The sequence below is a fragment of the Typopeltis vanoorti genome, chromosome 11, assembly GCF_054136105.1.
Source record: "Typopeltis vanoorti isolate ZY-2024b chromosome 11, IOZ_Tvanoo_1.0, whole genome shotgun sequence".
Taxonomy (NCBI): domain Eukaryota; kingdom Metazoa; phylum Arthropoda; class Arachnida; order Uropygi; family Thelyphonidae; genus Typopeltis; species Typopeltis vanoorti.
The window spans coordinates 4,980,159-5,004,262 of NC_143559.1; the positions used below are offsets into that span (position 1 = coordinate 4,980,159).

Below are 24,104 nucleotides of genomic sequence, written 5' to 3' on the forward strand. Positions count from 1 at the left end.
ATGTTAGCTATTGGACACATGTTTCAGGAGTTCGTGGGGGAGGGGGGATACCATCAGGGTCAAATGACTTGGTACAATTTATTCAAGAATATTCTCGTCTTTTCAGCAAAAGACTTGATAGGCATAGACAGTGATATGCATATGTAGGCAATTTTTGTCAAATCGGTTTTTAACTGTTTTGGCATACTTGTTGGAAAAGACAGCGGGCAGGTATTTTGAATAAAATAAGGAATGACGGCGTCATTTCTCACTCGTATCTTTTAAATTCACCCTCCCGATCTTGCAAAATGGAAAAATGTCAGTTTCTGACGTTCCTTAAGACTCACTGAAAATTTAGCCCAATTGGACTAAAAATGAAGAAAGGTTGCAAGTGTGTGTACGTGGGTTGCAAACACGTTTACGGGTCACATTCTCCGACGAATTTCAACCAAATTTTGAGACTGTTGTTTCTCGCTTTGCACAGTCATTTCCGGAAATTCAGACTAATCGAAATACAACGGTTGTTGGGGATCAGGGGGCGTTTTCGATTTCTGAACAGATTACATCGCTCAACTGTTTTCGACTCGGTTTGGAACGAGTTTTTCGTATGTCTAGTTGTACCGATAATAATTTCAGTACAACTAGACGAAAAGGAGGAAGAAGTTTCGAGGGAATAACAGAAGGATATCTCGCTGGTGGACTGTTTTACTACTCTGTCTTAAAATGAAATCTCATAAATAGCATCTCATAAGTAAAAAATGTAAGTCGAGCACTGAGTAAAGGTGTAAGAATTTGGCTGCAATTTAGGCTATGCTACATAGCTGACATCGTTTTTAGAGAACTACCATACATCAACAATATGGTAAGTATTAAAAATATCATGAAAGCAGTGCTGTAATTTACAGCCTACTTCCCTCTTCCTCAGTACTTGTCTTATTTTTAGCACGTGAATGTTTTATGTGATTATGACTTCACAGTCAGAGTTTCTTAATCAGTACAACTTACTTATGCTGCTACATTGTATTCTATGGCATGGTCAATTCAAGGGAACTCGAGGAATCAACGTATGAGAGCAATATATCACATGGAATTTTATAAACGCATATTTCATATATATTTTAATTGATTATCTCTGTTAAACTTTTATCTGTCTTATTGAATTTCTAACCTTAAAATTTATTATTAAGTCATTCGGCAACTGGTTACCGTGAAATTTCCTATACAAGTAGAAATGTTCCCAATGGGAATTTTCTCGTGTAGTCTTTCCAGTCTTTTGAAATTATGTTCCAAAAAATACCTTTTGAGTCTTGGCATTTAAAATTTTTGCTAAGTCGAGAATAGTTCCTCAATAACTGAGGTGTTATTTGTCTTTTACATAACAATGTTCCATAAACAAAACAAGAGCCTTAATGTTTGACATTATATATATATATATTTTTTTTTTTCCTTGCCATACTTATAAAAGATAGTGATTACATTCTCTTTTGCACTGATAAGAAATACACACTTGTTATATATGAAATACCTAAACAGCTTGATTAGAGCAAGAAAGCTGATAAGATACCGTTTGATTACTTGACTAGAACAGTAACTTATCAAATTCAACATTTAATAACCTTCGAGTTTAAAGTAGTTCTGTAAATCAGTACTGCTTCCAAGTCGATCAGCCGATTAATGTGCGTTCTTCAAAACTGGAATGGATGGAGCGTTGTACAGAATGCAAAGAACCAATTCATTATCAACGTTCCACCAGTCACCTTCCTCTTTCTCTACTACTTGATATATTGCGGTAATTTTTTTTGTTGTTGTTTACTTATAAGTAAATTTCTTTTAAATTTTACCCTTCTTAAACTGGACTCAAGGGCTCCCTTTAGTGAGTACAGGCGTGGCAAACCCGAGGTACCTGATGCTGGACCATGCCTTACTTCATGTAATATATATCTGTTATATTGTCCATAGACTGGTCCCTCCCCTTTTTTTCTTTTCTTCTCGCTCCTTCCCCCGATGCTATTAGAGTATTCGAGAGCTAAGGCTAATTCCTATTTTGCTATTTCATCTCATCTTATGTGGGAAGGGCTTCTACAACCTTACCACTTTCTTCTTGTAGTGACTTCACTCCAAAATCCTAATATGGTTGTGCCTTATAATACATATTATGCTGTATCGGCTTTCGCGCAGAATAATCAAAGCCACGTTCAGGGCTTAGGCAGAGGGTCCTGTTCGAGAAGTATGTTACAGTCTCCAACAGAAATCAGTGATATTCTGAATGAGCAACACAGAAGGTATAGGATTAATCTCAGATGGGAATTTTGCATAGGCACATGGAATGTTCTGGGTCTACAGATGGGTACTCTTGAGACTGTCAGTAAAGATATGGATAGGTATAAAATTAACATCCTCATAATTAGAGACCAGATGGAATGGAGAAGGTCAGTGGTATGGCTGGAACTAGTGACAAGATCGAGATAAGATAAGGAATCGTGACGTAATTGGTTGTTCCGATTATGACGTCATGAGTGTGGAATGTTTGAAATTTTTCTGGGGAACATGTGTGCCATTGACGTCACGTTGTTAGTTTGGATCGCGTATGGAATTGTGGGTGCTGACGGAGATAAGGAAGCGTGTCGTGATTGGTGGGGCGGTATGAACAAAAATAAGGGTAGGGTGAATGAGCGAAGCGACGTCCGTGTCGTGGATGTGTGTTGTTATCAGATGTAGATAAGTGACGTAATTTGTAGTTGTAAATAAGTGACGTTATTGATTTGAATGGAAAAGGAAGATATATTAGTGGATAAGGATTCGTCTCATGATTGGTGGGACACTTTAAACAAAATAGGTGTAGGGTGAATGGGAGAAGCGACGTCAGTGTCATGGATGTGTGCTGTTGTGAGATGTAGATAAGTAAATGGTTTGCATATGGCATCATGGGTGATGGATAGTGATAAGATAAAGTTTGGAATGTTTACAACTTCGCTCGGGGCTCCGCTTCTGTCACGGACATCACGTGGTATGTTCGGTCGCATATTGCATTATAGGTGATGTTTAGAGATAAGGAGTCATGACATTATGTGTTTGGAAATTTATGGGAAATAAATTTCAGTAACATCACATGGTGTTTTGGTTTGCCTATGAAATTGTGGGTGATGTTTTTGAGATAATATATCTTGGAATTTCCCAGGGTGACAAACATCCGTCATTGTCATCAAGGTTTGTCTTTGGTTGTCTACAGATGGCTGTACTAATTTTCCAATAAGTGTGTGATATTTCTTTCCTGATTATGGGAATTCTTAGAGTAGAGTCCAGATGGTGGCAGCGTTTCAACCTTTTCAGAATAATTAATTATATGCTGATGTCCCCATCAAACACACTTTTTTATTCTCATATACATAACATATCCGAATATTTTGATTTGTCTACATTTAAGATCTTAAAGTTCATTACTTTTTCTAATTAACGTTATCTTTTTTTACAAAATGTTGGCTATTGGTATTTTTAGTTTACAGTCAAGAGAAAAACCAAACGGCATTTAAAAAATTAAATTAAAATAAACGGAGACTTAAATGAATTACAACAACTTTTGTATGTAGTCTAGAAATTCTAATGATAATTTAAATTACTCACAGTCTTTCCAGAATGGCACTTCTTAATGCTAATAGATATTCCAAAATAGTTGAATTACTTATCCACAGCCCAACACACACACACACACACACACACACACACACGAAACATATGAATTGAAAGAACGAAATTTCTGAAAATAACCTGAAATGTAGTTGACTATTTCTTCTTTTAGATTTTTGTCAATTTGTTTCTCTTGATTAATTGCATTCGCACGGTGCTCGTGCTATGTTTTCCCATGCTTTCTGTCCAAATGACATCATAGAGTTGAGGCTACGTTAGGGTTCCCATTCGTCCCGTTTTATTATAAAAATGTCCCCAGTTTATTCCAAAAGTCTCGCTTTTTTAAGTGTCCTTCAGAAAAAAATGAATAAACGAATATTATCTCGTTTTTAGTACCAATTTCAATTACACTGTTGATAATAAATTTTATTTATAATAATAAGCATTAGTATTATAAATGATATAACTAACTAATAATAACTAATAGTAACTAATGGCGATGTTCTTTTTCCCCATACTTCTGTTATAATAGTATCTTACTTGATCAATACTTTGCATGTTATAATTTTTATCGTTTTCTGCCCCTATAATGCCGAAATGTAAGTGCAGTATTAATGATAATATTAGAAGAGAATTACCTTTCATTTAAGGTGTGTAGATGAAAATGTGGAATGTACTGTAAATTTTGCATTTCGCATGATGGTTGGTCAGATGTAGTCAACCACGTGAAAATCAACAAATAACGCTGCTGTTCGAAGTAAGGCTTCTAACTGCAGTGTAAGTAATTTTTTAATTGTGAAAATACGTCTGACATTGGAGGTGTCACGAATAATAATAATAAAACCAAGAGTGAAAGGGAAAAAGAGTTATCACTGGCAGTGCAGGAAGCAACCTTTGCATATCACACATCGATGCATAACCACAGCTTTAACTCCATGGACTGCACAACCACCATCGTGAAAAACATTTTCAACGATAAACTCAGATGTTTGCAAACAAAAGTGCAAGGCAATAATAAACAATGTTATTGCACAGTTGGCGACAAAGCAGATTGAGGAAGAGCTAAAAGAAGTTCGTTTTATATTAGTATTAATCAATTCATCAAACCACTTTGATATGAAATTAGTGCCTTTGGTCATTAGTTATTATCATCCAGAAAACGGTGCGAAGGTGAATGTGTTGGAGTTAGTTAATTTAGGTGGTGAAACTTCAAAAGTTTTATTTTCTTATGTGTTAGAAGTATTACAGAAGTTATATCTCCTGAAAAAAGTTATTTCTATATTAGCAGATAACACAAATACAAACTTTGGTGGAAAGAAGAGAAAGGGAAAGAATAATTGTACTTCAAAATGCAACAATTTAATTGGAATTGGTTGCCCTGCACATGTGATACATAATGCTATGCAGAATGCTTCAGATTGCTTACCTATCGATCTTCATTTAATAATTAACAAGATTTACAAACATTTCCACATATACTGTGTATGAGTTGAGGAACTTAAATCATTTTATGAATTCGCAAACACAGAGTATAAAACTGTTTTGGGTAGCAGCAAGACAAGATGGCTCTCTCTTTTGCCTGCAATCCAGAGGATTATTCACATGTTCCCGTCATTGAAGTCGTATTTTCTTTCTATTGACAAATGTCCTATCAGTCGCAAAAATTTCTTTGAAAATCCACTTTCAATTACACTCCTTCATTTCCTTGCCAGCCAGTTAAAAACCTTTTATGATACCATTAAATGTATTGAAAAGCAAGATATAACAGTAATTGAAGTGAAGGATGAAACAAACAAATTGGTGGAAAGGTTAAATTGTAGGAAGGCAGAAACGTTTCTTACAACTACTGTGAGAAAACAGTTGCAAGAATTAGAAAAAGAAGAATACATAACAGTGAAAAGTTTGAAAGCTATGCAGTAGATTTCTACTGCAACTGTATTGAATATATATTCAGGAGGGGTGTACATCATTTCTCACACCTCTTCAGTCTATGGATTGGATTATTTCAAGGGATAGGATCGTGTGACTTGGAAGAACATACAAGAAAGCTACATATTTATGCAGACAGTGTCACCAAATTTTACAGTGAATGAAGAGGACTTATTTGATGAGTTTGTATGTGTGAAAAAATATTGTGAAAGCAAATTTGAAGTGTGGAGTGAACAGGAGGATCAAAGTGTCAGTGATAAATGGTGGGAAATATTTGCTCATTTTACAAAGCAGAGTATAAATTCTGAGAGTATTAAATGCCTGGTTAGTTTTTGTTTAGCACTGATAGAAACTAATGCAGCTGTTGAATGTGTTTTTTCATTAATAAATGTGCTCTCGACAGATGAAAAAAACAGACTTAAAACTGAGACAATAAAAGCTTTAATCATTGTAAAGGCATATTTTAAGAATTTCTCTTGTGCTGAATTCTATGATCAAATATCAAAAGAAAACAAAATTATTGAATAGGTCCATAAATCTGATAAATATTTTTCTAATTAAATATATTTGTGATTAATAATCCTTTATTAAAGTGGATTTAATGTTAATCTATGTTTATAGCAGTATTTAATTTAAAGTGCAACATATATAATATGTTTTATTTTTGGTTTTCTTAAGTTTTAACATGTCCTGGTTTTTTTACAAAATGTCCCAGATTTTAGTAAAACATAATGGGAACCTTGGCCACATGTGATTCCCTGTTTTTGGAATTCGGGTAGATTTCGTACTAGGACTAGTAATTTTTTTTTCTCGTTTTTACTTTAAAATCAGTTAACTACATTTTCTAGCCAGAATAACTGAGCAATAAATAAGTAAATGTGTGGGAATTTTTTTCCCCACACACTATAGATTTTGTCATTAGTCTTTCTTGAAGATTACTCATTAATTTCTGCTCACTTCGTTTTCCCCAGTCTTTCAGACTATGGGAACTTTAGACAGTATGTGTAATTCATGTGATTTTCTCCATGTGACATTTCCAAACAAGATTAACTTTGGTTTTTACAGGAGAAGCAACAATTTACCACGAACTCCTTGCTTGACTCATTTCTGTTAGTACCAATTGACTGTTGTCCTCTCAGCCCAACATTTTTTTCACAGTAGGGAAATTTATATATATTTTGTCTATAAGTAGGCTTATCATGTTTCTTGAAAACAATCTGAACTATCAAAAAATAAATAAATAAAAAATAAAGAAAGCAAGCAAGAAAGAAAAATCTTAAAGAAAAATAAGAGGTTTACCTTCAAATAAATATTTATGATCACAGCAAGCAAGAAATTCATCAGCTTTTCAAAGTTTTGAAATTCATACCCATATTGTTTTCATCATTTGGTATCATTTAAACCAAGAACAGGTCTGACTATTAAGTCATAATGCTTTTGGTTTTTATCATCCTATGGCGAGCAATATTTGCATGTTGATTCACTTGTTATCTGCACACCACGATACCTTTTTATTTTCTACAGCAATCTTTTTAAGAGTTTAAGTAACCTGAAGGGCTAAAATATCTGCTGTCTCTCTGTAAAATAATCAAATTCTAACAGTCGTATTGTTAGAATTTGGTGCAACCATTTTTTTCTAATCTGATGAAGTTATCTACAGATATAGTAACAAAATTGTCACTTTTCAGGTGAAATCTTCTCCACTAACATTCACTATTAATTTAATACCCAATTCTTTTTGCTTTCAAGAGTTGACACAGTTTCTTTTTTTCATTTGTTCATGCAAGCCCTCAAAAATATTGAGGGCTTGCATGAACAAATAAGACTTAATTCACTGAGTGGATTTTCAAAAAAAAGGTCTTTGGCTAATTTGTGGCAAGAAATTTCACAAGAAGAAAAATTCATTTGTACTTTATTCATTTCAAAAGACACAATTACATTATTAGCTATCACACGTCTTTTTTTTTCATTCTCCTAATGGAATTGTATGTGTTAAGTTTTGAAAAAAAAATTCTTTTAAACCAATACATATAATTCTAATCAGAATAACTGATTGGCTTTCTCGGACTATTAATTTTACCTTCGATAAAATATCTACTGCCTCTATGTAAAATAACAAAATTCTAACAGTCGTACTTTAAGTATGAGTGTTTTTTTCTAGTCCCGTAGAGGTATCTACAGATATAGTAACAAAATTCTCTGCCAGTCACATGTTTTTAAACATTTATCATGTACAAATTTGAAAAGAAAAGAAAAATGTATCCTTTTCTATGACAAACATTTTTAAGAGTTTTGGTGATGTGATGGGTTAAAATATCTACTGTCTCTGTGTAAAATAACCAAATTCTAACAGCCTTACTTTAAGTATGAGTGTTTTTTCTAGTCTTGTGGAGGTACCTACATATATAGTAAAAAATTGTCACTTTTCAGTTCATTTGTACTTTATTCACAAAACTACAATTGTGTTATTTGCTATGACCTCTGTTTTTAATTTCCGTACACTACAATAGTATGGTTGGTAAAGTTGTGAAATACGTTTCGACTTGCAGCCACTTGATTTTAAACTTTTATCATGTAGAGATGTGTGAAAAGAAAAGAAAATGTAACTTCTCTTTATTTTGAAAGCAGCATAAACGTTTTCTGTCTATTTCTTCTTGTTACCTTGTATGAATATTAATTTACCCTGTTTTCTCAATCCCCAAAATTTGCATTTGTGTTATCTGACACAGTACGATGCTTTTTAAAACAGAATTGCATTAAGTTATCTAAATTTGATTTATTTATCAAATTCTAAACAGAATAAATGTGTAAAATTTCACTGTGAAAAACACAACAACAATAACACACATCTTTGTTCATTTAAGTTTATAAATGCATATTTTAATTTGCTGAAATATTATTTACAGAGAAAAAAATTAGAAACATGTAATTACCTAAAAATATTCAAAGACCTTTGTGGTTCACGCAATATTTTACTTTACTGGACACAAAACACCACAACACAATATGATAGCTGCTTTGGATGAATGAATTGGTGTAACTGAAAAGCTACTCTTTTTTTTTTAGTTTAATCCTTTATCTAAATGTGAGCAAACAATGTTTACGCCTGAAATAAACTTTCAACATGAAAAGCTACTCTACTCTATTGTATTTCCTTATAGTACTGTTTACCTGACCCTTACCCTGACCGTTCCTTCTAAAATGAAACTTTTGCACAGATGATGCATGAACATGTTGTTGAATAAGATGTTGATGTGAGATTATCTTACTTTGTGACATCATTGGGCAAACCTTATCTCTGTGGCTCGAATGGTATTCTATATTATTTATCCTTACTAAGTTAAGTATTTTTTTCCTCAAATGGCATTTCTGATGTTAGAGCATGTGACTAGTTCTCTCACTCATATGTCCAAAATTGTTGGGATGGGAAAAAAATATACCATCCAGTGGTGGTTGTGAAAAGGTAGTCAAGAGGGTGACAGTGGTCTTCCCTGTGATACTCCTCACCCATCCACTAACCCCCATTCCTCCCCCCTCCTCCAGAAGATGTCCACTCACCCCAGTGAGATGAGCGAGCCCATTATTGCAGATGTCTTTTAGTGATGTCACTTCGAACTGATACTGATAACTTCAGAGCAAAAAAAATGCGTTTTATTGCTCTGAAGTTATCAGTATCAGTTCGAAGTGACATCACTAAAAGACATCCACGATGATGAGCTTGCTCATCTCTACTAGGGTGAGCAGACATCTTCTGGAGGAGGAGGATGGAGGGGGCGAATGGGGGTTGGGAGATGGGTGAGGAGTATTGCAGGGAAGACCATTGTCACCCTCTTGACTACCCTTTTACAACCACCACCGGATGGTATATTTTTTCCCCATCTCCCAACAATTTCGGACACATGAGTGAGAGAAATATTCAAATGGTCTAACATCAAAAATGCCATTTGATGATAAAATACTTAGTAAGGATAAATAACACAGAATACCATTCGAGCCACAGAGATAAGGTTTGCCCAATGATGTCACAAAGTAAGATAATCTCACATCAACATCTTATCCAACAACATGTCCATCCATCATCTGCATGAATGTTTCATTTTAGAAGGAACGGTCAGGGTAAGGGTCAGGTAAACAGTACTATAAGGAAAAACAATAGAGTCGAGTGGCTTTTCAGTTACACCAATTCGTTCATTCAGAGCAGCTATCATATTGTGTTGTGGTGTTTTTTGGTCCAGTAAAGTAAAATATTGAGTGAACCACAAAGGTCTTTGAATATTTTTTTTAGGTAATTACATGTTTCTAATTTATTTCTCTGTAAATAATATTTCAGCAAATTAAAATATGCATTTATAAACTTAAATGAACAAAGATGTGTTATTGTTGTTGTGGTTTTCACAGTGAAATTTTTACACACTTATGCTGTTTAGAATTTGATAAATAAATCCATCACTTTAGATACCTTAATGCAATTCTGTTTTAAAAAGGTATCGTACTGTGTCAGATAACACAAATGCAAATTTTGGGGATTGAGAAGAGAGGATAAATTAATATTCATACAAGGTAACAAGAAGAAATAGAAAGAAAATGTTTATGCTGCTTTCAAAATAAAGAGAAGTTACATTTTCTTTTCTTTTCACACATCTCTACATGATAAAAGTTTAAAATCAAGTGACTGTGAGTCAAAACTTATTTCACAACTTTACCAACCACACTATTGTAGTGTAGGGAAATTAAAAACAGATGTCATAGCAAATAACAATTGTAGTTTTGTGAATAATGTACAAATGAACTGAAAAGTGACAATTTTGTTACTATATCTGTAGATAGTTCCACCAGACTAAAAGAAAACACTCATACCCAATTCTAGCAGTCATGCTGTTAGAATTTGGTTATTTTACAGAGAGTCAACTGATATTTTAACCACTCATGTTACTAAAACTTTTTAAAAGTTTGGTATCGAAAATAAAAAAAAGGTATCATACTGTGTGCAGATAGCACAAATACAAATTTTGGGGAGTGACAAAACAGGATAAAGAAGAAATAGACTGCAAACATTTATGCTCCTTTCAAAAATAAAGAGAAGGTACATTTTCTTTTCTCTTCACACATCTGTACATAAAAGTTTAAAATCAAGTGACTGCAAGTCGAAAATTATTTCAGAACTTTACCACCCATACTGTTTTAGTATAGGGTTATAAAAAACTGAGGTCATAGCAAATAACTGAATTGTAGTTTGGTGGATAAAGTACAAATGAACTGAAAAGTGACAATTTTGTTACTATATCTGTAGATAGTTCCACCAAACGAAGAAAGCACTCGTACCAAATTCTAACAGCATGACTGTTAGAATTTGATTATTTTACAGAGAGACAGCTGATATTTAACCACTCATGTTACTAAAATTTCTCAACTCCCCAAATATACAAATTTTGGGAGTTGACAAGTGAGAAGACAGGATAAATGAATGTTAATAGCAAGGTAACAAGAAGAAATAGGCAGAAAATGTTTACACCGCTTTCAAAAATAAAGAGAAGGTACATTTTTATTTTATTTTCACACAACTGTACATTATAAAAGTTAAAATCAAGTGGCTTGAGTGCGAGTCGAAATTTATTTCACAACATTACCACCCATACATTCTAGTGTTGGGAGAATCAAAAACAGAGGCCATATCAAATAATGGAATTGTAGTTTTGAATAAAGTACAAAAATGAACTTTAAAGTGACAATTTTCTTAATATATCTGTAGATACATTCAGCAGACTAGGAAAAAAACAGTTGTACCAAATTCTAACAATGCAATAGTTAGAATTTTGTTATTTTATAGAGTCAGCTGCTATTTTAACCCATAACATTTCTAAAACTTCTCAACTCCCCAAATACAAATTTTTGGGAGTGAGAAGACAGGATAAATGAATGTTCGTAGCAAGGTAACAATAAGAAATAGGCAGAAAACATTTATGCTGCTTTCAAAAATAAAAAGAAGGTACGTTTTACTTTTCTTTTCACAGATCTGTACATGATAAAAGTAAAAATCAAGTGACATGAGTGCAAGTCAAAACTTATTTCACAACTTTACCACGCATAGATTCTAGTGTTGGGAATTAAAAACAGAGACCATAGCAAATGATGGAATTGTAGTTTTGTGAATAAAGTACCAATGAACTGAAAAGTGACAATTTTGTTACTATATATGTATATACCTCCACCAGACTAAAAAAACACTCATACTTAAAGTAAAACTGTTAGAATTTGGTTATTTTACAGAGACAGTAGATATTTTAACCCATAACGTTACCAAAACTCTTAAAAAAACGTTTGGTGTAGAAAAGAAGGATACATTTTTCTTTTCAAATATTTGTACATGATAAATGTTTAAAAACATGACTGGCAGACAATTTTGTTACTATGGTACTAGGAAAAAACACTCATACTTAAAGTATGACTGTTAGAATATTGCTATTTTACAGAGAAGCAGTAGATATTTTATCGAAGGTAAAATTAATAGTCCGAGAAGGCCAATCAGTTATTTATTTCTTTTTTTCCCACAGTTATTCTGATTAGAATTATATGTATTGGTTTTAAAAAAAATAATTACTTTTTCAAAACTTAACACATACGATTCCATTAGGAGAATGAAAAAAAAGACAGATGTCATAGCTAATGATGTAATTGTGTCTTTTGAAATGAATAAAGTACAAGTGAATTTTTTTTTCTTGTGAAATTTCTTGCCATAAACTAGCCAGAGCCTTTTTTTTGAAAATCCACGCAGTAAATTACGTCTTATTTGTTCATGCAAGCCCTCAATATTTCAAGAAACTGTGTCAACTCTTGAAAGCAAAATGAATCGGGTATTAAATTAATAGTGAATGTTAGTGGAGAAGATTTCACCTGAAAAGTGACAATTTTGTTACTATATCTGTAGAAAACTTCACCAGACTAGAAAAAAAACAGTTGCACCAAATTCTAACAATACGACTGTTAGAATTTGATTATTTTACAATCCTTATCCACTAATACATCTTCCTTTTCCATTCAAATTATTGATGTCACTTATCTTCGTCTGATAACAGCAAACATCCACGACACTGACGTTGCTACCCCCATACACCCTACCCCTATTTTTGTTCATACTGCCCCACCAATCACAACACAAATCCTTATCCACAATATATCTCCCCTTTTCCATTCAAAACAATAACGTCACTTATTTACAACTAACAAATTACATCACTTATCTACATCTGATAACAATACACATCCAGGATATGGATGCTGCTTCCCCCATTCACCCTACCCCTATTTTTGTTGATACTGCCCCACCAATCACGACATGATTTCTTACTTCCAACCATCACCCACAATTCCAAATGTGAACCAAACTAACAACGTGAAGTAACTGGTACATATGTTCCCCAGAAAAATTCCAAACATTCCAAACGCATCGCGTCACACACACAATGACGTCATCATCTGAACACCCAATCATGTCATGATTCCTTATCTTATCTTGATCCACTAGTGCCTGGCATACTACTAAGGTCACTTTAAAAGACAGGATGGCAGCTAGTTGTTTACTCAGGTGGTGACTCAAAGCATCATGGGATAGTTGTGATACTAAAGACAGTTCAGACAAGACAGTTGCATAGATAGAGCTGTGGCGGTCCCGAGTTTTCCACCCCTCTCAATACAAACGAAAATTATTACAGAAAGTCAAAACAATGTAGAGGGAAATATATTAAATTACTATGTTTATTTTTGAAGTAAAACTTTAATTTCAACATTCTAAAATGTTATTTTACTGCTTTTCTGTTAGCAAAATCGTCGATAACATTGGCGAAGTCTATTTCATAGTAATGTAGGTAATTCTTAATCACATTTTATTTAGAAAAACTCTAAATAAAATGTGATTTTATTTAGAGTTTTTCACAACTAAAAACACATACTGGAATTGTGAGGAAAATTCGCAATAGTATTGAAATATTTGGATCCGAGTTCTCGAGACTGTATTTTTAGAATTAACTGCAAAAGTTCAAAAATGTTGAAAGTGCCGCCCGGGGTGGACTATCCCCTCCATACCCCTCTAGTTATGCCACTCAGGCAAGAAGCCTTCTTGGTTATAACCTAGATAATGATAGGATACTTTCTATTAGACTTAAAGCTCAGCTTTGCAATGTATCAGTCATGATAATTTATACACCCACACACAGACTTGAAGAAGAGAGAGTGAAGAATTCTATGAGAACTTAGACTGCCTACCAAGGAGAGACATATTTTACATATTAGGGGACTTAAATGCAAAAGTGGAAAAGAGTATGAGAGTCAGGCCACAGTGTGGCATGTTTGGTTTGGGTGAATGTAACACCCGTAGTGAAAGACTGTTGGAATTTGTCCATTCTAACAGATTAGTTATTACCAATACGTGCTTTCAGAAACACCCAAGACCTTCCTATACTTGGATATCTAACACTAACAGGTAAAGGTACCAGATTGATTACATTCTGGCTCTCCAGCAGTGGAGGACAAGCATCTCCGATGTGTATACATGTCAGAGATGTATGCACATGATGGAGCAGATTGTGGTACAGAGCTTCAGCTAGTAAGAGCCAAAATATGACTAAGACTCTGGAAACCTCCAAGTCAGGCACACTTCATGCCTGACTTGAAGGTTTTCAACTCCACCAGATTGGATGTTAGAGAAATTCCTAGTAGATTCACATTGAGAACTCACCAGAAATGCTTTGGGAAGGAGTCAAGATAATACAGAATACAGCCAAGAAATATCTCGGCCAAATAAGAACACCAGGAGACCCATGGATATCAGATTCAACATGGAAACTAATCAAAAAAGGTGGTTGGAAAAACACAAAGATGCAGGAACTGAAAAATATAAAAGATTACATAGAGAAGTCAGAAGAGCCATCAAGCTGGACAAGGAAATTTCTATACTAATAAATGTGAACAGAGAGTTCCAGATGAGGAGACAATTATAAAAGGATGTTTTATTTAGTTCGTGACCTAAAACACAAGTTTAAGCCTAAGTTGAATGCCATCAAAGACAGAAATGGAGCATTGCTAACAGAAGATTTTGGAAATCTAAAACATATGGAAAGAATACTGTGAGCAATTGTACAATACAGTGGATAAAGAAACTTTGGAGGAGCCCTCTCACCAAGATAATTCCGATTTGGAACCTCCTCCAATTAAGCAAGAAGTTGAAAGAGCAGTTAAGCAGCTTAACAGCAATAAGGTCCCAGGTGCAGATGGAATCCCAGCAAAGTTAATTAAGGCCACAGGGGATGGAAGAACAAGTGTCTCATAGATTGATTACAAGGATATGGGAGACAGGATCATGGCCTAGGGATTGAAAGAAGTCGGTTTTCATGCCACTACATAAGAAGGGAGATATGAAAGCTTGCAAGTACTAGAGAACTATTAGTTTAATATCTCATGCAAGCACAATTTTATTGAAGATCATGCTAAATAGGATTGAGGCAGAGATGCCCGAGGAACAAGCAGGTTTCAGGAAAGGTAAGGGCACCAGAGATCAGATCCTTTGCCTTAGACAGATCACAGAATAATATAAAGAATTCAGACTCCCACTGGTAATGTGTTTCTTAGACTAAAGCTTTTGACTGTGGTCAGTATGTGAAACTGTGGGAAGTAATGAAAAGAATGGATTTTCCTCAACACACTATCAAGTTGATAGCCAACTTGTACAGGGAGCAAGAAGCCATGGTAAGAACAGGTGTTGGATTGACTGATTGGCTTGACGTGCGAAAAGGAGTTAGGCAAGGATGTTTACTTTCGCCTCACTTGTTTAGTATATATGCACAGGACATCATGCGTGAAGCAGGGGATAAGGTCAAGACAGGAATTAGGATAAGTGGTAAATTGATCAGTAATCTGATGTATGCCGATGATACCGTACTCCTCTCTAATGACAAGAAATAACTAGGACAAATTCTTCATAAAGTTAACAAGATCAGTAATAACAGAGGACTCCAACTAAATCCTTACAAGACAAAGATTATGGTTCTAGAAGCAAATACAAACACGGAAGCTCTTAAGAAACAAGTGTACCTTAATGGAGAAAGAATTGAGTGCCTAGGATCCATTATTAATGTGAAGAATTGCTGTTCAGAAGGCATCAGAAGAAGATTAGGAATGGCTAAAACAACAGTCAGAGACTTGTCTAAAATCTGGAAGGATGGAGAACAAAGTTGAGGGTTTTGGATGCAGTTTTTTTTCCAACAACGACTTGTGGATGCGAGACCTGAAATCTGAAGAGTCAGATAAGGAAAGGATAGCTGCTTTTGATGTTAGAAAAGATCAGCAGAATTTTAAGGCTCTTTAAGGATATTGACAGAAGAAAGTTAAAATATTTTGGACACATCGAAAGGATGGAAGGAGGACTTCTCAGAACAGTAATAGAAGGTCGAGTTCCTGTGGAAAAGAGAGGAAGTGGTAGACAGTCAATGAAATGAATAGACGGATGGTGTGTATGTGTGTGGAGTGACTGACCTTCAGAGAGTTGAAGCCTCCAGAAAAGCATACAACAGGACTACATGGCGAGGCCCAGTGTGGCACATAATCGAACATCGGAGTGACCATGCGGCAACTGCGGCATCTTTATCCATCCAGTGAACTGACGGATAAAGATGGAAACGGTGAAGACTTAATTCCAGTGAGGATCTCTATCTTCAGGATTGAGTCATCACTCTTTTAGCAATTTCATAATTCATAACAGAATATCTAGAAGACTGAATGAGATATTGTGAAGAGATCCCATTAGAATATACAATGCTCAATAAGTTGGCTTGCTTTGTGGAGGGATTTTTTTTCATAAATTCCATTTTCTTTCTCAAATCAGGCAAATAACAAGTAAACTTGATTAGTAAATATATATATATATATATATATATATATGAGAGAGAGAAAACATATCCAAACAAAAATCAGTTTATTCACCACTCCACTTCCTAAATCACATTAAGTAATATACGTTTTTTCTGAACAGCACCCTCGTCATAACCGAAACTGACATTAAGTGGATGAGATTCTAAGTAATGTAGCCTTACCTAAGCAATAAACTGAAAGTGGAAAATTAAAGCGTCGTGATCTGCGGAGTGAAATATAGTCGACTAAGAGCGACCTTCAATGAAGTTCTGAGACTCCATGAATGAGACAAGAATTAACGAATATTTCCGTACTTTATTATTCTAGAAGTGCAAAAATATTCTTCTATAGTGATGACATTAATTATTACCACTATCAAAGCAGAATAGTTTTTACGCTGATGTAATGCATATATGTAGGGTACTTTGACTAAATGGTGTTTCACTCAACTTTCTTTTATTCCCACCCAATTTTAACGTGTGTACACAATTTTGTTATCAGTGAAAGATGTTTTACGTAAAGAATGATCGACAAGTTCGACAAAGATCGATAACTTTAAATTTGAAGGTCCGTTTTTATACTGATCCTGGCCATTAAGATTTCACCGTCTCAGAAATCGCCAGAGACGTCCGAGAACGATAATGCGTGTTGCAGATATTTAATTTAGAAACACACAATCTGCAAAGTACAATTTTGTATAGTTTCGAATTTTGTGGAAAAATATTATGATTGAAATTATCAGATTTAAATTAAAATTGAGACAACCAATTTTAATAGAAATGTTAACTCCACATTATTTCTATTCAGTCAGCACGAGGCTTTGTATGATTTCAAAAAATTTTGCCACCTATTACACTGAAACAACGATGAAATCATAACTGAAATGACTCCACACATTATTTTTTTAAAAAAAGGATTTTTACTTCATATCCTTTAAAGTTGTCTTGCAAATTCTGTTCCCTTTTCAGGGAACAGAATTTGGCGAGACATTTATACGCAAATTATTATTATTGTACGGGCGGCCGCACGGAGTCCGAAGACTCATTGACGGAAACCCAAACTATCCAGCACCAGTATGATACCTCTCCTTCGACCCATTAACACACAAAGCACTCACAACCGACTCTGGCAACCCATTCCACTCATTTACAACTCTGAGCAAAAAAATCTAATCCTCACCTTCTAATAACCACACCTTTATTCAAACGTCCGGGGATCACCCTTTGTTCTGGCCGCTCCAGCCAAGTGCTGAAACATTTCCCTTGCATCAATCCTATAAAACCCTTTAGGCAACTTAAATGTTTCTATCATATCCTCTCTTTTTCTCATATCAACCAACTTCTGCAATCCACACACCCTCAATCTATTTTCAAAGAGAACATTCCTCAGACCACTCACCATCTTGGTCACCTCTGAATCTTCTCCACCGCTTCCACATTCCAAGAAACCCAGGAGACAAGACTTCAGCACAGTAATTCAAATGTGGACGTATCAAGGCCTTAAAGAGGAATAACAACCTCCTTATCTCTACTTGTTAGTGTTCTTCAATAGTCAAGTAACCTTATGGACTACCTTTAGCAACATGTCCTCTAAACTTTAACTCTCTTCACCACCACTCATAAATCTCTAGCTTCCTCTATTTCGTATAGCACATGGCCATCAATGTGATACACAGCGCATAACCTGTTTATCCCAAAATGCATAACTTTACATTTCTCCACATTGAACTGCTACTAATTATCTTTTGTCCATACAGACAACCTTTTTAAATCGGCCTGAAAGCTCTCCACATCAGCTTGATTAACTACTGCTTTACCGAATTGCGCATCATCATCAGCAAACACTGAATATTTCAAGTTACCGTAATTTTTCGTGTATAAGACGCTACTTTTTTCTAAAATTTTTAGGCCAAGAATTGGGATTCCTCTTACATACGGTGAGTAACCGGTAACCCGGGGTTGCCATGGCGAAACTGCCGGTTCCGTGTCTCCGCGAACAGGCATCCGCCAATCACTAGCTTTTGTTAACTCTGTCGATTGATGTCATTACGGCTGATTCTGAATAAACCGATCAGAACTCTGAAAGCATTAATACGTCTACAACTCGTTGGAGGGGTAAGTTAATGCATTAACAATATTTTGAGCATTAGCCCATAAAAATGTCCGAAAAAAAAAAAAAAAAAAAAACATTATCATATTTTTCAAAATTCAAGTTAAAAGTATTCAATTACGCAAAAGAACATGGAAATAAAGCTTCAGAGAAATAGTTTAGACCTCCTTCCACTGAGAGTATGATTAGACAGTGGATAAAACAGGAAAAAAACAACTACTCAAGATGCCAAAAAAGAAGAGGGCCTTAAGAGGAAAACCAGCAAAACGGCCAAACTTGGAGCAAAGGCTTAAGACTTGGATTATGGAGCAGCGCCAGAGTGAGATGTGTGTCAACCAAGCTTAATCAATACGAGGCAAAAAGGTTTGCAAGAGAAATGAACATTGTTGATTTAACAGGAAAGGCAAAATGGTGCTTCAACTTCATGAGGAGAGAAGGGTTGGCCATGAGAACAAGAACCAAGTTAGCTCAGAAAATGCATCTTAAAAATATTACCTAATTAGTAAGTATCCTTTTAATATTTATAAAAATATCAAATGTGTTCTGTTTTATGTTTAAAAAATATATTTCTTAATTTTGGGTTTGAAAAAGTAGGGTTCGTCTTATACACGGAAAAAATACAGTATTTCCTATATCATTTATGTACAAATTAAATACCGATAATCTAAGCACTCAACCTTTTGACACTAGTCACCTGTTTTTGCTTCGATTCTGCCCTTCCATATAACACTTTTTGATATCTGTCCAATAGTTACCGTTTTATCACTTAAGTGTCATATCCATCCCCCAGTTGTCTAATTTGCATAACAGGGTTCCATGCGGTATTCTATCAAATGCCTTTGCAAAATCCAGCAGAATCACTGTATAGCCATTCCTTTATCCAAATCTGCCGTTACTGTATTATAAAAAGTTAGTAAGTTACTAAGGCATGACCGACTCTTCACAAAGCCATGTTGCCCCTCATAACAGTATCATATTTTTATCTGCCCATTCTTGAATTCCGTTTTTGACCAATTTTTCCAGTACTTTTACCACCTCACACCAGATACTGATTGGTCTATAATTTGATACTGCAGTTTTAGAACCTCCCTTATGCAAGGGAATTATTTTGCCCTCTTTCAAACTCCCTTGGAAATGCACTAGAGCTGAGACTAGTCAGAGGTTCTCACAAAACCCGAGCTGATATCCCATCCAATTCCACAGGTGTATTTACATTGAGATTCTGGAATATCCTAAGAACCTCCAATTCATCCAACTCTGTTCCCATATTAGTGCCTGTCACATAGGTTAAAGCAGTAACCTCAATAGGATGATATACCTTTGCAACGTGGTCACTCAGTAACTCGACTATTTAATGTTTCTGTCACCTGGTGATCATCATCACTCATTAAGGTTAATCTTCTATAGTTATTCCTCCTCTTACTTGTCACATGATGAAAGAACTCATCGGATTTCCTTTGGCCTGCTTGGCTAGATTCTTCTCATAATCGAATTTGGTCACCTTTCTTGGCCGAGCCTTGTATTGTTCATGAGTTTGCTGATCACCTTTCTCTTTATATACTGTCCACAGCAGTTTATTCTGCAGCTCGTGCTTGATGATATTGCTTATCCATCCAACTCCTAGCTGATTAATCTCCTTACCTTAGGTATACAACTTAATATTGCTTTCTCTATATTATCCTTAAGTATCTCCCATGCACTACTAATATCCTTACGCTGCAATGTTTTATGCTATGGCACAGATTTAAAGCTTGTCATAATCATCTGCCTTGTAGTTCCCTTTCTTGACAGAATATTCCTCATGTTGTACAATCTCCCAAGTCATGACTGCATATTCACTTTCACCAATTGGAAGCAATGTGGTCACCTTGGTTATGGACAGCTCTTCTGATCCTATGACCAGATCCAATACTCTCCCACCCCTAGTCCCTTCCATCACATACTGCCTCAAGTAATTATCTCTCAGTAAGTGTATAAATTTCATTTCTTTCCTGCCATGATCTTTTATTCCAGTCTATATCTCCATAGTTGAACGCCCATTATAATCACTCGACCTGTATTAATTGTACTAATTTGCCAATGCATATCTTCCGGATGATTGATCCTTGGAACTCCCTAGTCTATAGGAACAGCCAACTGCATATTTTGCTTTCTGGCTTTAATTTCACCAGATTGCTTCAAATGAATAGCCACCCTCTCGCCTATCTTTTATTCTTTTTGGCTACAGTTCATCCGATATCATCGGCAACGCCCCTCCCCTATCGAAATTGAACTTTCCAGAAACTCAAATTATAAATTTTCAAACAAAACTTAATTTTATTAATAAATACCTAACCGCAATATATATATACTATTGAAACAAATGTTTCACAGGCTTAAAAAATAAACAAATTAAAAAAAATGAAATTTAGATTACTCAGATTTTTAAACATACCTCAGATACTATTAAAATCCACCCAGCTGTTAATGAGTTGACAATATACGAACTGATTAAAAAAATTATTTATTACTGCAAATGTACTGCCACACACTTAAAATTAACTCTGCACACGAGGGTTCACGAAACTGATAATACACATCAGGGGCGTTATAAGCAGGTAGGTGGATTATAAAAGTTAGTTACACTGACAGTTAACTGTAGATTTAAAATTGCCTACGTTTCCCACTAAAATTCCTTAAGCAATTACACGTAGAGACTCATATTTCACATTTACAGCAATTCATTGTACAGTAGATAGATATTCCAACCCATAATGTGAATAATATAAGCACATGTGCAAAAGAAAGACATGTCCTTGTACATTTTCCCGTTGCCCTAGGCAAGACTAATCAGTTTTGTAATAAAACTGACATTTAAATAAGTCTGGATTAAAAATATATATAAAATGTTATTTAAAGATAATCGATTTACTTAATTTTTATTATAAACTTTTAGATTTTAAAAGTAGTAACAAAAATAGCTCATTCGAAAATAAAAATTGCAACAGAATTACTGAATAAAAATTTCATAGGTATAACCTACTAAAAGATACTTAAACCGGCACGTGAAGAGTACGAAAACTTTCAGGGAAGGTAGGAAGCTGGAGAACGTTATGGTTTGCTGAAATGAACTTACCGAGAGTACAAGCAGTGAAAGTCCGCTGCCACAAATTTTGTAAAAGGAGGACAACTTATTTATCTTCAGACGTCGACTTCATCTACAACACACAGTAAATGCCTCAAGTAATTTAAGTAAATTGTCTTTTTAAAAAGATATTATAAGGAAAATGCTTGCATCATTCTGTTAATACCGTTATTTAAGAAGACAAGAAAAAATAAGGTGGGGAAGGTAATTTCTGTTTGTAAGATAAAAGCTTGAAGGTAAAAAATTAGCAATTACACTTGGATTGCGTAAGACCATATGAACATTGTGTTAGTAAAACGTTGAGTTATTAAAGAATTTCATGAAGTCAGAGAAAAATAGTCTATTACAGCTAATTAAGTAATCTCTCTTAACAGTTGATTCTACCTAGTATCACTGGCGTTATTGCCACGTTACGTCCAAATGGAACCGAATGAATAATGAAAACAAATAAAGTAATTCAATTCCTCTTTTACAAAGGCACAGTAAATCAGACACAATTTCGAATATCAGCAGCGCTAACTGAAGTATGTTAGACCCATGACCCACTTTTCCATTCACTCCCACTGACTGCACGAGCAGTAACTTGTCTAACCGGTTTAAGCAGCAACGTCGCATGAAGAATTTTTGTCCTTCCGAAAGCAATGTCGCACGAAGTTTTGTTTTTTATCGCTCACAGAACAACGTACTGGAATATTTTAAAGAAGTTTTGTAGCGCGATTAAGATTAATACCACATTCGAGAAATCACTGTTAATCGTTTCTATGAATGACAGTATACGTCTGAACAAATCAGAAACATTTCGAAAAGAATTAATGCTGACAGCTGTCACTCGAGCAAACTGGTCTGTTTCACCAAGAAGTGTTTTTGTATGCATATATACAATGGCAAGGGGAAATACTGCATTTGTCTTTACCTTTTCCCCCGTATGAAATTAATTATGTAATGGCAAACAAGTCATTCTAAACCAATGTGTTGAGGAAGAGAAGAGGACAGGAGCTATATGAAGTTATAACATATATAAAATATAGGTCAGTTGAAAAATATAATATTATGCAATAGTTGTTTAAAACTTTCCAGTTATATGAAATTTAATCGAACTTTCTAGTAATAGTACTTACCTCAGAAATGAAGTTGCATTTTTTAAATGCAGCAGTCATGCAAAGTTTCATTGAGGAAAACAGCTGTTGAAGCTTCACGTCGATAAATTCGATAGAGGTCGCTGAAGGATAAAAACCTGAGACGAAGTGACACGTGCTCATACGTATTAACAAACAATTGTAAAACGAGTAAATTAATGACCGTGAGGCATAGCAAAACCTCATTAATTAAAATTAAATTACATTAAAATACGAATAACATGCAGACGAGAAACTAAATATTTTCTTTACATAAATAATAAGCAGTTATTTTAAATGGGTTCGCGGATAGCGACAGTCGGGCGTTGGTGTCTTATGCCTATTTGCTGGTTATTTATCTTCTTTTTTTTTTTGTTCCTTTTTTTATTTTATTTTTTTCCTTTCGAGTCGAAGAATGTCAAAAGACAATATTTTAATTTGAGGGCTCTCTTAAAAGGTATTTTAGAACGATTGTATACAAATTTTACGTTTTCAGAAGAAGAAGAAGAGAAGAAAGCACTAGGAGTAATTTGCATAGTGGCAGGATGTATTTGCATAATAGCAGCCAACAGGATGGTAGTGGTGACACCCTATGATGACAATCCTCTACATCTGAATTTCTTTGCTTCCTTTCATTGGTATTGCTTTATAGCAAGATGAAATGCGAAGGAGAAGGAATATACAGAAAGTGGTTCTTTACTAAGCAACACGCGTAAAAAATACCGCGATACACCTCGATAAATCGTAGTTTAGACAAGTCTAAACTCGCTGACCAGGCTTCCTTCTAAAGTATGACCATTACTTTCCATTCATTCATGTTAATATTATTATCTGGGGAAGGGATATGTGGAATAATTGTTTTAGCTGTCTCCTTGAAAAAAAATTCTGAGTCGCTCTGTAATGAAGTGACTCGGAATTTAAAGTTTTCAGAGTTTAAAGTGTTACAAAAGAAAGTTAAAATATTTTGAACACATTGAAAGAATGGAAGGAGGACTTCTCAGAACAGTAATAGAAGGTAAAGTTCCTGGAAAAAGTGGAAGGGGTAAACCAACAATGAGATGAATGGATGGTGTGTGTGGAGCAACTAATCTTCAGAGAGTTGAAGTCTCCAGAAAAGCAAACAACAGGACTACATGGCGAGGCCTGGTGTGGCACATCACTGAGCATCGGAGTGACCATACGGCATCTGTGGATGTCCAGTGAACATATAGATAGATAGAGTTATATAAGACATCATGCCACTGTGCAATATATTTCCTGATCCAAATTACTAGGGAAAAACTTAACCGTGGGCATTACCTGTGAGTCATAATATACTGTTTGTT

The 24,104-nt window shown here is 34.8% G+C and overlaps 1 protein-coding gene across 1 annotated transcript in view; it reads right to left on the bottom strand.

Moving 5' to 3' along the window:
- Positions 1 to 22,859, bottom strand: part of LOC150101278 (uncharacterized) — a 61,055-nt gene extending 38,196 nt beyond the window's left edge. The window contains exon 1 of the mRNA XM_090400578.1: positions 22,783 to 22,859. The gene's annotated coding sequence lies outside the window, so the exon portion shown is untranslated. The remainder of the gene's footprint in view (positions 1 to 22,782) is intronic.
- Between the last annotated feature and the right edge of the window lie 1,245 nt (positions 22,860 to 24,104).